General features: G+C 38.5%; 1 protein-coding gene across 3 annotated transcripts in view; it reads left to right on the plus strand.

Annotated features, from left to right (window-relative positions):
- The window catches only part of TIAM2 (TIAM Rac1 associated GEF 2), a gene marked incomplete at both ends in the record, with an annotated part of 85873 nt that overhangs the window by 40422 nt on the left and 31692 nt on the right, over window positions 1-13759 (plus strand). The gene's annotated exons all lie outside the window — the stretch shown is intronic.

Raw genomic sequence — 13759 nt, forward strand, 5'->3', positions numbered from 1 at the left:
CATTCCTGGATTTGTACACAGTCATTTGGTTGTCTCTGGCATAGGGTGTCTGCAGGGAAGAGCACCCAGAAGTACTCTGAGGAGCTGTGTGACAGGCTGTAGGTAAAACTGGTCACCTCCAGGGGCCTTCATAGCTATGCCTCTGAGCCAGAATGGCCCTAGGGATTGACAACACTCAAAACTCCATCAGTTTCCACCTGATTAAGCAAGCCTCAACAACAAACAGACAAAGACCTACAGCCCTGGGATTGCTGTAAGCAGTTAACTGGAGAGAAACCTTTGCATCCTTTCTATTAATACTCACTGTTGCAGATTGCAGTCCTCTGTGTCACCAGGCTGGGGCAGACAGATGTGCACAAGGAGCATGCTGTTTGGGAAACCCTTCTGGGGGGTTTTCCATGTCTCTGGTGGGACATGCTTCTTGTGCTGTTAAAATATATATAAAATGTCTGTCTGAAACAGAAAGTATTCAGGGATTTGCTCTCCATCTTTTTTATGTCTTGACTAGTTTTCAAACAAATTTCTACAAGCAAATTCAACTACAGTTTCTTGAATGAAAAAGGTGCAGTTTTCTCACTGTGCCTCTGGGGGATGCTAGTAAAATTCTACAGGAAAGTTAGCCAGAGTGCACTGTTGTGTAAGGGATAGAAAGGAGAGGTACAAAAAGGGATCTCTGCTTTTTGTATATAATTATGATGGCAAGTGTTTTGTGATTGGATTTTTTTTTTCATAATTAAAAATGGAAGAGGAGAAAAAGAATCACATAGGAGAAGTTGTCAGAATGATTTTAATTATAAAGCAATTTTATTAGGTCATCTTTTGAAATTAAAAGTAATCTGAATACAAGATTTGCAAGTAGCATCTCTCTCAGGGGCCTTAGTTCAATTTAAAATGCCATTAAATTGACTGGTGGCATAAAAGTTAGTGTAATAAAACAAAAATTATGATAGAGCTAATTAATTACATAATTACACCATGGCTATCATTCAGTTTGTTGGCTTGATATCATAAGCCAGCATTACCTGGAGTATTTGGTATACTAAATGTATGTGTCCATCTACTAGATTCATCGTTCCTCAGGGATAAATTTGCAACCTGTGCAAATAGCCCATTATAATAGGAAATTACTGGAGTATATATTATACACTAAGCACCAGTGTATAGAACGACACAGTATACTTGCTTTTTTGTTTAAAAGCAGCAAAGGGAGGTTTATTTTATTCTGAAAGTGAACAAATAGTTCAAACTTAAGCTTTGTGAGAAGGACTTTTATGTTTATTGAATTACCAAGTATCAGAGCTTAGTGTCTGATCATCTGATGAAGTTCAAATGAAAACAGAAGAAAATGGCATTGCTTTGAATTAAGATACTCTTAATGGGTTTAACTGTTCTATGTTCCTTTTCCTTATTCAGAAATTGAGTAAGATTTTAGATAAGAAGATGGGTTCTTAGTAATCTGAGCAGGAATTTGGAGGCCAAGTTCTCATTTTTTTATTTTTATTTTAATTTAATATTGTTCTATTTCCTTTGATAGCATTGAGTTAGTCACTCTTAAGAACACAGTTTTGGAAATAATTTCTGATATTTGTTAGTTCATTTTGAGCCTGGTATCTAAGACAGTGCCTTTGAAAGTCCATCAGTACAAGTGGTAGGGCTCCTTTTTCAAAAATCAAGCACATGTTGTCCTAGGGTACATACCTAGAAGTAAAAGCCTTAATGTTTCTGGACTGTCACCTTCCTGCTTTTAAATATCAACTATTTCTGTATATTTTCTTAGAATATTGTGAGGATTAATAAGCTAAAATTAACAAAGTGCTTGAAAAATGAAAATTTTCAACACTCTGAGAGTCACGCAATAATACCAGCTGCTAGATGTCAACAACCTGGCAAAAGCAAAAGAGATTTTGCTTTAAATCTCTGCCTTCATGTAACTCAGGTGGAAATGGTTTGTCCACATTTATTTACAGTTGTGTAACTGCTCAGCATAACCCTGATTAATGCCTTTTCATACATACCCTGCTGCACAGAGGTTATTCAACCATACCTTGTGCCAAACTTTGGCAGATTTTACTGTACAGAGGAGAAGTGATTGACTTTCTCCAGTCACTGACTGTTCCACTCCTAAAAATCATTCCCAGGGAATTTTACTGTGGGAGTGATTCATTCCCTCCAAGAGGGTGCCAAAGCCTTGTGGCAGTATTTTGGAGCTGCCTGTGGTCATGTCATTTGACCTTCCACATGGCAACACTGTGTTGCTGCTGCTTAGCCACTTGACTGGCAATAAACTCGTTCTGGAAAAGCAATGAGCTGAAATATTTTTTAAAAATACAGTATAACTGTGGAAAAACAAACAGCAGAGCAGCTAAACTTGCTTCAAGCTCATGCTAAGGAAATTAAACAAATGTTTGTACAGTAAGAAAAAAAAAAGAGAGAAAATTGGTGTAGAATTCTTATGACTGTAGAGAAAGAATTAACTCTTTTTTAAGATGGCATAGAAATTTAAGGAATAAACAGCAGAGAAGGAGCAAGAATGGAAAACTGTATTTTCCAAGATGGTCCCATGTGTGTTCACAGTACATCTACAGAGTGCTGAAGCAGGAGGCAGAAGCGTTAGTAGGTGTGAAAACCCATCGAAGTGTGTGAGTTGCTGTCAGAGTTGGGCAACTTTATTTTGTTTTTCCAGCAAGTGGGCTTTTGCCAAAAAAGCTGTCATTTCTGGGTAGCTGACACTGTTGAAATCACTTCTAATTTGTAAATAGTTTTGATTTGATAAAAAGTAAAGAAGAAATACAAAGTGGGCAAAGTGGGGGATGATGGCAGTTGGGATATGCTTTAACAAGTTTTCATGAGGAATAGTTTTTGTCTGGGAGGATCAGAGAAGTAAATGGGAAAGAAACTATTTAAAAAATGATGATAATTATTTTTTAAAAAACATAAGGCTGCAAAGTGGAAGTTTTGCTCCTCCTCCTTCTCAGCACTGCCTTGGCCCATTTGTCCAGCCCCCAGCACTGGTCCTGCCCCTGTGACAGTGGCACTTGTAGGAGTCCTCGATGAAGACAATTTGGGACAAACTTTTTTTTCCTCTCCTTTTCTTTCCCCCTTGCAAACTCAGTGAGTTGAACTGGTGGGTGCAGAGGTCTGACCATGGTCAGAGCCAGGTAAGCAGCAAGACCTGCAGGTAGGAACAGGGAAGGCATGGGAGGCAGAGCTGCTTAAGAAGAGTTGCTTTTAGAGGTGGCAAGCTCTTTTTCAGCTCTTAATCTAAGAAATATCTACCAGTCATTTATGCAAAATGTAACTGCTTCAAGAAGAGAATCAGTGGTTTAAACTCTCACATGAGAAATGTCTCTTCTGTTTTTCAAGAAATAATCTGCTTCTGATTTTAACCTTTGCAAGCTTACTCAGAAGCAAAGTGCCTCAGTTGACCTATTTCAACTATGTTTCAGGGGATAGTTTCAGTGCCTCTGTAAAGCTAATTTGGAAACCACAGCTGCTCCAGAAAACTTTTCTCCATTCAGCATCTTTCAGGTACTGTCGAGCCCAGAGAGAAGAAAAAGGCGGGGGCTGGCTCTGTCTGTGCTTGTGTCACTGTCTGAGCCTTGCTGTGCAATGAAGGAGAAGTTCCTGCCTGTTCTTCTAGCCCTTTTGGAGTTGGAAGACCTGCATGTCCCTTAAGAAAAGAAGGAAAGTCAGAAGGAAAGGGAAGTTAACTTGCTGCTTGCAATAGCAAACACAAGCTCCTTGTGCCTTGCACAGTGCTTCCCTATTGTTTTCAGAGCATTTCATAAGCCTCTTATAAGCTAAGATTCAACACATTTTGCAAACAAAAGTAAAACTACACCGGAAGACATGTTCGACATAACCTATTCATGTAGTTCTTTGCAAATTGCAAAGTTTTGTTTGCCTAAATTCTCTTAATCTTGCTGTGGGGCATGGTCTTCCTGGTGCTGCAAAGCCGTCCTTGTGAGAAATCAATGCAATTTATTTTTATTCTGCCACAGGAAGCTTTTTTGAACTCTGAGGAGGTGAATATTACTTGTTAGCTTCCTGAGGACTCCCACAGTCTTGCTAGGCCATCTGTGAGGAAGGTGTGCTGGTGTTGCAGGTTCCTGAATGTTGTTGGCTCTTTCCTGATCTTTTGAATACCTGATATCTGATGGTTTGCATGGTGTGAATATGCTAGAAAAGCAGTGTCACAAAGCAATCATATTGTTGCCTGTGCAGGGTGACTGGTTATCAGTGTGAAGATCTATGACTTCGAGTTTCTATTTTCACTCATTACCCAATTTACTTCCGCAGGAAGCTATGCAAGCGCAGGAGGACATGCTGAGGCTGGGTGTCAAGGCGAGCTCAGAGATAAGGTGTATGTTTGAAATTGCCTTGGAAAACTGTTAAGTTGGCTTTCACAGCGACTGCTTTTGCAGCATTAATATAAATATGCTGGAGCTGTGCTCTGGTCTTTCACTGGGAAAAGAACATTTGTGGCTCTGAACAACACCTGGGACTATTAACAGTGTAGCAGTAAATTCAAAGAAATATTCATCTCCTCACAGGAGCACTTGTTGTCTACTGTGTGTTGTGTAATACAGAATGTTTCCCAAGAAGGGTGGTTTAATGAGCTCTTACTAGCACTTGACAAACACTCCTGTTTGCTTCCTGCTAGATGCACATGCTGCAAATTAAAAGACTGTTTATACTCTAAAATGGGACAGCCTTAAATGCTCTTCGTAGTGCTTTTCTACTGATAGTGCATTCTGTTCTGCTTTGCTAAATGCTGCTATGACTTAATCCCTATGAAGTCAATGGCCCAAAGTTGTTTTTTTTTCTGGTGTAAACTCTGTTAAACCTTGTGGAGCTGTACCCTCTGACTCTGTGGCAATACATGGACATGAATTATGATGTTACCCATCCTTTTGAATCCTGTAGACTTATAATACAGTAAGCAAGGAGATTTATTAATAATGATAAAGTTTGAGACACGCACATGCTTTTGGCACATTTAAAATACATCAAATGGCAGATGTTGTATGTTTCATAGAGGTAAAATAGATTCGGTAATTATAAAAACAAACTGTCTAAGCCAGCCACAAATTCTTGCTAAACTGTTAAATTACTTTTTTTTTCTTCTTCTTCTTCTTTTTTTTCTTTTTTTCTTTTTTTTTTCTTGCTGGTTCTGTGTCTGAGATGGAGCTGAGATGGAGAAGAAAAATCTAAGGTGGTGCATTTGGCCAACTCCATTTGTTGTCCTGCTCTGCTAGGCACAGATAACCACTGAACAGTAGCACAGCAATCTGGAGAGCTGCTGGCAGCACCCTGCATGTCCAACAGCAAGAGTCTATTTAAGAGGATGTCAAGGAATGTGCACTTGGGAAATGCATGCATTCTGGTAACAATTTGAGAAGCCAGTGCAAAGTGTTAAGATTAAAACTGGAAAGCCTGCACAGTTGTCTGGCTGGCAGATACTTGTACGGAGAAAGTTTAGTAAGCTAAACAACTCCATAAAAACATATTCAAATTCAGGGGGTAATCAGGCATTGCTACAGAAGCATAGGCAGTTATTTCCTACTATGTTGCTAATTTGTAACTCTTATTGATAACTGAATTGACGAGTCAAATTGCTTTGTTTCCTGACCAACAGTTAACCAACAAAGGAACTCCCAGGGGTTCTAAAAGATTCTGCTCTAATTTCAAAGTGGATGTTTCTGCAGATATTTAAGGGGAAAAAAAAGAAGAAAAGAACATAAAGCAGCCTACAGAAAGTCACACTTGCAGAAGTAGGTGGCTGACTGGAGCTAAGCCACTGTTCAGCACGTGGCTTAACATAGTTCAAGCTGTATGGTATAAGAATATTTGCACAAATATGCTGGCTTTTTATAAACATGAAAATGTGCAATGGTTGAACAAGAAACATCTCTTTTCTCACTGAAGAATGAGAACAAAGGAGACTTATACTAGTTGAGTATTTCACAGAATCACAGAATTGTAGGGGTTGGAAGGGACCTGCAGAGATCGAGTCCAACCCCCCTGCCAAAGCAGGTTCCCTACAGCAGGTCGCACAGGTAGGCATCCAGGCAGGTCTTGAACATCTCCAGAGAAGGAGACTCCACCACCTCCCTGGGCAGCCTGTTCCAGTACTCCGTCACCCTCACTGTAAAGAAGTTCTTGCACACATTTGTGCAGAACTTCCTATGCTGCAGTGTCTGGCTGTTTCCCCTTGTCCTGTCTCCACTCACCACTGAAAAGAGTCCTTTTCAGACTCTTGCCTGAAGAATGAGCTTCTCTCTTTCTACGCTTTATGAGATCTGCAATAAGAACAACTCTGGTTCTGCTGCCCTTTGGCAAGCATATAGAGAACCTGCTGATGTTTCAACAGTTTTCTCTCTGAAACCAAAACATCTGGATGAGAGAGGCTGCGAGTAGAGCCTTCTTGTCTGGCCAATAACTGCAAGCCTTGTTTGGTAACAATTCGTCTTGTCAGTGACAGGCATCTATTAATCACGTTTTGAAGAACACTATCTAGGAAGACTGGTGTTATGACAGCTGCATTATAATCTTCTTTCCAGATTTAACATCTTGAATGTATTATTGAATGATGTTTCTAGCTACACCAAAGAGTCAGCTTAACTGAGAACATGCCTTCCAGCCAGTTATGAAATACTTACGACAACCAAGTGATAGAAGCCAATGTATCTTGCAGAAAGAAAAATGTTCTGAATGGTAAAACTGAGTGCATTTTTAGTATGTTTTTCTTATTTGTTTAGTTTTCATTTTCTAGAATCTTAATTTACTAGTACTAGTAGAGTCAAGTTGTGTTAATTTAGCAAGAGTTTGAAAGTTAGCATCCGAACATATGCTAAAGTCATTGTGAAGAACTTGAAAATTTCCTAACCTGGAGAAGAAGAGGCTTTTATTTGGTAATAAATTTAATATTTCACTACCTTCTGAAATGTTGGTTAAAGCAGCAGAAAAGCACAGTTAATAACCAAAGTTATTGCCTTGCAAAAGTGTTTTGAATTTAATCCAGCAGTGGAATCTGAGCACTTAAGTAGTAATTCTTGCCTGTGAGTACCAACTCCAGGGAAACAACTGAACTGGCACTATGCAGTAGTTAAACACTTAGCTCTATTCAGTAATTTTAGCTGGAATTTATGTAACATGAATAATTCCGTAATTCTGCAAAACTTAACTGGAGATTAATAAGAATATACACTTTGGATCCCTGGTACTGAAATACCGACCTTGCTGTTTTACATTCACTTCCTGGTGGTGATGAGAGGCTCGAGAGCAGCCCTACGGAAAGATATGTAGGGGTTCTAGTTGGGGTCAAATTGAACACGAGGCAGCAATGTGCCCTGGGAGGACAAAGGACCAACCTAGAGCCCCTTCCATCCTGGTCTTAGGGGATAATATGAGCCAAAGAACTCAAAGATCTGATTCTAAAATAAGCAAGACATAGGAGTTATTCATGATAAAACCAGTGAACCCAGAACCTTCTCCTGCAAAATTTGAATGCCTTCTTCAACAAAGATTCAGAGACTGTCTCTTGAAAGCCGTCCTATAATTACTTGGGATTAACTGTTACTTTTTGAAAGGTATTCGTTGGAGCCATTTAGAAAGAAAAACAGATACAGAAGGAAATGCTTGCATACCTATCTTCTTAACTTCACTACAAAAGAGTAAATATACTGTTGAAAACTTGAAATACGTTTAGTTGTATCAGACCAAGATAAATAGCGCAAGCATTCTACCTGCCAGGCTTAGTTATTTAACTGAGGTTATGAGTGCTACTCTCCAAGGGAGCATTGTTAGAGTTCAACACACTGATATTTTGTGTCTCCAGGCAATGCTGGAATGCTTTACTCACCACTCCCTGTTTTTCAATGAGTCAAGGAATAAAGACCACCAAGACTTTGTACCTTTCTGAGATTTAGCTCAGGCTTTAATGTTGGTTTAAGAAATATTTGTTATTTTCTCTTGTAAATCTACTTTTCTCTTAATAGTAACATTGTTTAGAATTATATGGGAATTAAAACCTTATGATAATTAAATGATCGGTCTGGAGAATTCACATAGCAATGAAGAATGCAGCTTTCCATACTTTGGTTAAGTTTATTGCCCAAATATATATTTTTTATTTCCATCCTAACCACTAGCTACTCTCTGTAGCATAAGTCTAGGATGGAGAATATCTTACATGCTAAAGGTTGGCTGTGTTGTTTGTTACAGGCAGTTTCTAGAGAGCTAGTAAAAATACTGAATGCAGTATTTCCCAGAAAATAGAATTCTCTCTAATTCCTTATAATTTTGGATTCTAGCCTTTTCAAGCTTAAATCTTATACTTTTATTCTTATACCTAAGTTTATATCCAATTTATTGCTATTTGCAATGTATATATGAAACCACCAGACAGCACCAGAGTTTAAAAATGCTGCTAATTGGTCTGATTGGGAATCTGGATATTTGTCTTTTACAGACTAGACCAAGGCTATCCTAACTGGTAGAAGCTTTTTGTGTGCATGTGTTTTTACATCTGAAACATCTATCTACTGGAGATAAAAATCCTCAATCAAGAGAATGGGAAATGAGAGCACCATTTCCTTCCCGAGTGCTAGAGAACTATAGCCAGATAAGTCTGCAGCAGAAAAAAAAGTCAGAGTTAAAAACAAACATCTAAGGTGCAATCAGCAAGCAACTGAGGTGCAGGACGCAGGATGCACCTCACCTATTTGCACTTGTGATATAAACATTATCTTAGTCTCTGATGCTCTTTGCCAGAATCCTTACGTACCAGCACTAATGAAACAAAGTAATTTCTGTGCTGTGCTAACAGATAGTTGTCTATGTATGTGCCTGTGTAGCTGTAGTTAGTTTTCACAGGCTATAGTAGTGCTTTAGCTTTCATGTACTATATTGATGCTACATTAATGATAGAAACAGAGAATGGAACAGAATTTCCAAACTCACAGAATCCAGTCCTCTGCTAGTTGAGGCTTTCAACAACCTTGTTCATGGAGTTGTTCTATTGATGGTTGTTCTATCCTATTTTAAAATAGGGTGGTCTATTAGCATCCTGGATAAGCCTGTCAGAAATTCATTCATGTGATGTTTAAATGCCCATCTTCTCATTATTCTTTGCATAGGCAAATTCCTGGCCAGCGTTATAACTGATCCAGGCCCGACCATTGCTTAGGTAGCTTTAACTCAAAGCTTTATGGTTTTACCCCCTTCTCCACACTCTCATGCTTTTCATTTGTGTTTCCAACTGATGAACCACAGCTTATAGAAGGAATTGTTCTTATGAGTCCTTAAAATTGTGTCCTGCACAGATTCATTCTGGGACTGTGGCTCTATCTTCAAGGTCATTTTGCACCTTCTGTATGGTAGTCTAGTCATGTTTTTAATGATATGTATTAAGTTTGATTGATCAGTGTGTTTAATTGTAGTAATTCCTATTGTACTTTCTGCTAGCCAGTTCTCCCGTGGTTTGGTTCCTATTTTCTTCTGTTTTATGAAATGATATCCCTTGAGATATTATAAAGGTGTAAAGGTGTTTTAATTTTATTTATTTATTTATTTACTTAAGCTTAGATTTCTGGTTGTGAAAGCCTTTGGTGTGTTACTACGAAGGTCACTTCCTACAGCCGAGTCCCCCAACATTTTTACTCCTTTTAACATAGGTATTGCTTGTTGTTCAAGAAATTATCATCCTCTCTTCTCCATCAGCATCTGGGTCATTATGAAAATGGTTTCCTGTGTCATTTTTTCCTGCTGAAGGTAGACAGGTTTAAACCTGGTATGAGACTAGGTTTACCATAAGCAAGACAGCAGAAAGGACTCAAAGGATTAACTACTGTTAACAAGCAACTCACCTTAGCTGAGAAAGAACTGGGTTCAGATACCTGCCTGAATCTGGCAGAGCAGGGGACTTTATCTCTTTGCCCTGCACCATAGGTCAATATCCTGATGTCAAACTATTTCTTTTTGCTCTTTGGAATTTCTTTCTCAGCATTTTGGGGGAAAAAAAAAAAAAAAAAAAAAAAGCATAAAACAAAAGAACAGTTTCATTCTGATGCAAAGTGAAGATTTTTGAAATATGGGAAAATTTTGGGAATATGGCAAAATGGAAAACCAATTTTCCATATGGCTTTTATGGCTTTATTTTTATCAAGGTCAGGGCTGCCTGTGACTGTCAAAAGTGCCTCTTCATTTGCAGAGGGTAGTTATCAAGTGATGCTCAGAACTGCTGCTGCTGCTGCCAAGAGCTGAAAATGACGCCCCTGCACCGCTCTTAGTATGTCTTGAAGTGAGAGAATGGGTGAATTTAATTTTGCTGTGTTACCTTCCCTTGTAGATTTAGAATGATATTTTTTTTTTTGCAATTTATTGTTATCAATAGAGTGGCAGATGGAAACACACCCTCTTCTTGTAGTTTGAAAAAGGGGCTGGTTACACCACCTACATAGTGCTTGACACTTGATAACACTTGACATGCTTAAGACGAGTATTTCTCTTTTTGAAATTGGTGAGAAAAATCTACATGTTTCAAAGTATTACAGACAAGAATTATAAAACAAGCAGAATTCTCAGTTTATACTTTTTCCCTGTGGTAATTTTGCCCTTGTTTGCAGTCAGTGGCTGAAGTGGTAACAGCAGCACCGAGTAGAAAGTAATTAAGTCTTCTTTGTTAATTGAACAAGAAAAGGAGATTAGTAGCATTTGAATTTGTTGATGACTTCTTTATGGTAAATGAATTGCTGGATGTTAATATTTTCCAATTGGTTTCCTTTGGTTTCTTGGCTAGGAACATAGCATGGGTTATTATTGTCTCACATATCTGTTGGAGGATGTTTCCATTGTACCTCATCACTGACAAATATTTGAATGTCTTCTATATTGACCACTTGTACATGTTTCACCACAGAGATGTGGAAGAGGCATTTCTGTAGGTGTACAGAGCTCTCAGATGTGCTGTATTTTTATCTTTCTCATTGATTCTCCCATCTGTTCGCGCCATGCCCACTTTAAACCAAATAATTAGTAATGAGAAACATGACTTAGCAAGTATATTTTCTTTCAATTTTTAGTGGTTGCGTTATCATTTCTTTCTCTTCGCTATTTGTCTTGAGTGATTCAGAGTCATGTATCTACCTGCCAGAGAGACACAGTATTGCAGAGGTAATGGCAGTGGGGAGGAAGTTCATTTGGAACATTTGCATTTGTTGGTCCAAAGCCTGATACACACAGCACACTTCCTCCTTTGGTGATGATGTTAGTAGTTGAAGGTGATCATTGGGTTCTTAATGCTTGATCATTCATCACTGGAAAGCAAGCATAAGGCTTGTTGTGCATGTCATATGTTGTAGTTAACCTTTTCACACAATGGCATTTTGTCCCTGTGCTTTTCTGAGGATGTTATCATTTATCTGAGGTTGCTATTTAGCTTACTCACAGTAAGCTGACTTGTATTTTGGCATCTGGAGGTTCTCCTGTTTGCTAAATAGGAAGCAGCCATCTGTTTCTGAGATATCTGTCCTTCTCAGATGGAAGGGATATACATTTGAACTCACTGTATGTGAGCGTCTACATGTGTAAATAGAACAGAGGGATGTTTATTCAGCATCATGTGAGAAAAATTATGTTAAAATATTGAAAACAAATTTCATTTAACTCAGCAATGTTATCAGATGCTTTCTTCTTCCAGAAAGGTTTATTACAACCGTATCAATAGGATAAATCTAATATACTACGGTAGTGGTATTGTATAGGCAGAACTAGTAATGAGGTACTCCCCATTACTGTTCTGGACATCTCCTAGGCAATACAGTTCCAGCAAAGCAGTCATTCTTTTTATTTTCTAACTAGTTAGTAACGTAGTTGTACTAAGTAACATAGAGGTGGCTAAGAGGAAAACACCATTGCCAAGAAGTGGCAATTTGACCTTTTGTTTAGATAATTTTTAGGAATATGTATCTACTTGCATATTTTTCTTTGTTAATTTTCAGCGAAGATCCAAAATGTTATATACTGAAACAATTTTTATACTTGTGTGGCTATAACATTGATCTGAATGCTGTACACACTCACACAGCCTGCAAGGTAACAGTTTTACAGTTTTTGAACATCTTTGCTATATGAATCCTGTGGTACAGCTCAATCCATATGTAAAAGTTTAAAGAAGATTCAGTTTTATGGGTTGCCTTATTATTCCTTTTTCATTTAGTAAAACAAGAGAGAACTTCGGTATTCTGCTTGTGTTCTTAAGCTTTGCACTTGAAATTTCACATTCTTTAAGGCAGTGTATATTTTCTTTACCCTTTGACTTATTTTTTTAGCTATGCAGCTGATGTTGATGCTTCTCTGCTCTTTGGGAATAGTTCAGTGATGTGTAGGAACGAATCCAGAGGAAGTCTGCTTCCACAGTAAAAGGAGAAAAGGGAGACAGGATATGGATGCTAAACTGATCAACAAGCCATGCTTCCTTCCTTCCCTCTCTGTGTTAGTTTGGCATACAGTGTACAGTAGGATGTCCTTTTTCTCTTTGGATGCTTTCCATGTACTTTTTAAATTTACTATTTAAAATGGCATTTAATATTGCTTACTCTTAACTCTAATCAGTTTTTACGCCAATAGCAAATGCTATGAAAATGGTCAAGACAATATAAATCAACCTCTGACAGTCCAGGAGACTACAAGAAGAAGAAAAAAAAAAAAAAAAAAAAAAAAAGACAAGAGTGAAGGGAAGAAAAGATAGATTATATGGAAAAAGTGATACAATATTTTGCTGCCTGCTTTGGCTGTTGTCATTATGATTTGTTCTGTTCTTGGGATCTACTGATTATTTTACCTTATTGTCCTTTTTTTACATTTATGCTTTTGCTTCATTGCTTACAGACGTTAGTTTCACTTATTTCCTGTTTTGTAAAGGACTGATACGTTGTGGCCAGCAGGGTAAGGGAGGTGATTATTTTCCTCTATTCCGCACTCATGGGGCCCCATCTGGAGTATTGTGTCCAGGTCTCAGTCCCCCAGCACAGAAAAGATGGGGAGCTGTTGGAGCAGATCCAGAAGAGGCCATGAAGATGATCAGAGGGCTGGAGCACCTCTCCCAGGAAGAAAGGCTAAGGGAATTGGGTTTGTTCAGCTTGAAGAAGAGAAGGCTCCAGGGAAACCTCATTATGACCTTCCTGTGCTTAAAGAGAGCTTATAAGCAGAAGGGAGAGTGACATGGTCTGGTAATGTCAGGACAAGGGAGAATGGCTTTAAATTAAAAGAGGGAGTTTTTAGGTTAGATTTTAGGAGGAAGTTTTTTACTCAGTGGGTGGTGAAATACTGGAACAGACTGCCCAGTGGGTGCCTCCCACCCTTGGAGGTGCTCAAGGCCAGGTTGAATGGAGCCCTGGGCAGCCTGCTTATGGCAGAGGTGTTGGAGCTAGATGACTTTTAAGGTCTTTTCCAAACTAAGCCATTCTATGATTAGTGGTCACTTTGTTAATCAAGGAAAGGATATAAGTTTCCCAGTGATATCCAGTTTGACATCAGGTAGCTCTCTGATGAGAAAAACAAACAGACAGGTGCATGCTGTGTGAAGGTAGGGGAAAATAATGGGACTGAAAGACAGAAGACAAGTAAAAAGAGCCCAAATGGCAAATAAAGTCAATTAATGTTTTAGGAGTTGGCTTACTTTTTGTGAATCCAGGAGCTGACAGTGACTGAAGTCAGTGGTCATTCATGTGACCCATATACAAAAGGGAGGCTCAAT

This window comes from Tetrao urogallus (genome assembly GCF_951394365.1).
Source record: "Tetrao urogallus genome assembly, chromosome: 2".
Taxonomy (NCBI): Eukaryota; Metazoa; Chordata; class Aves; order Galliformes; family Phasianidae; genus Tetrao; species Tetrao urogallus.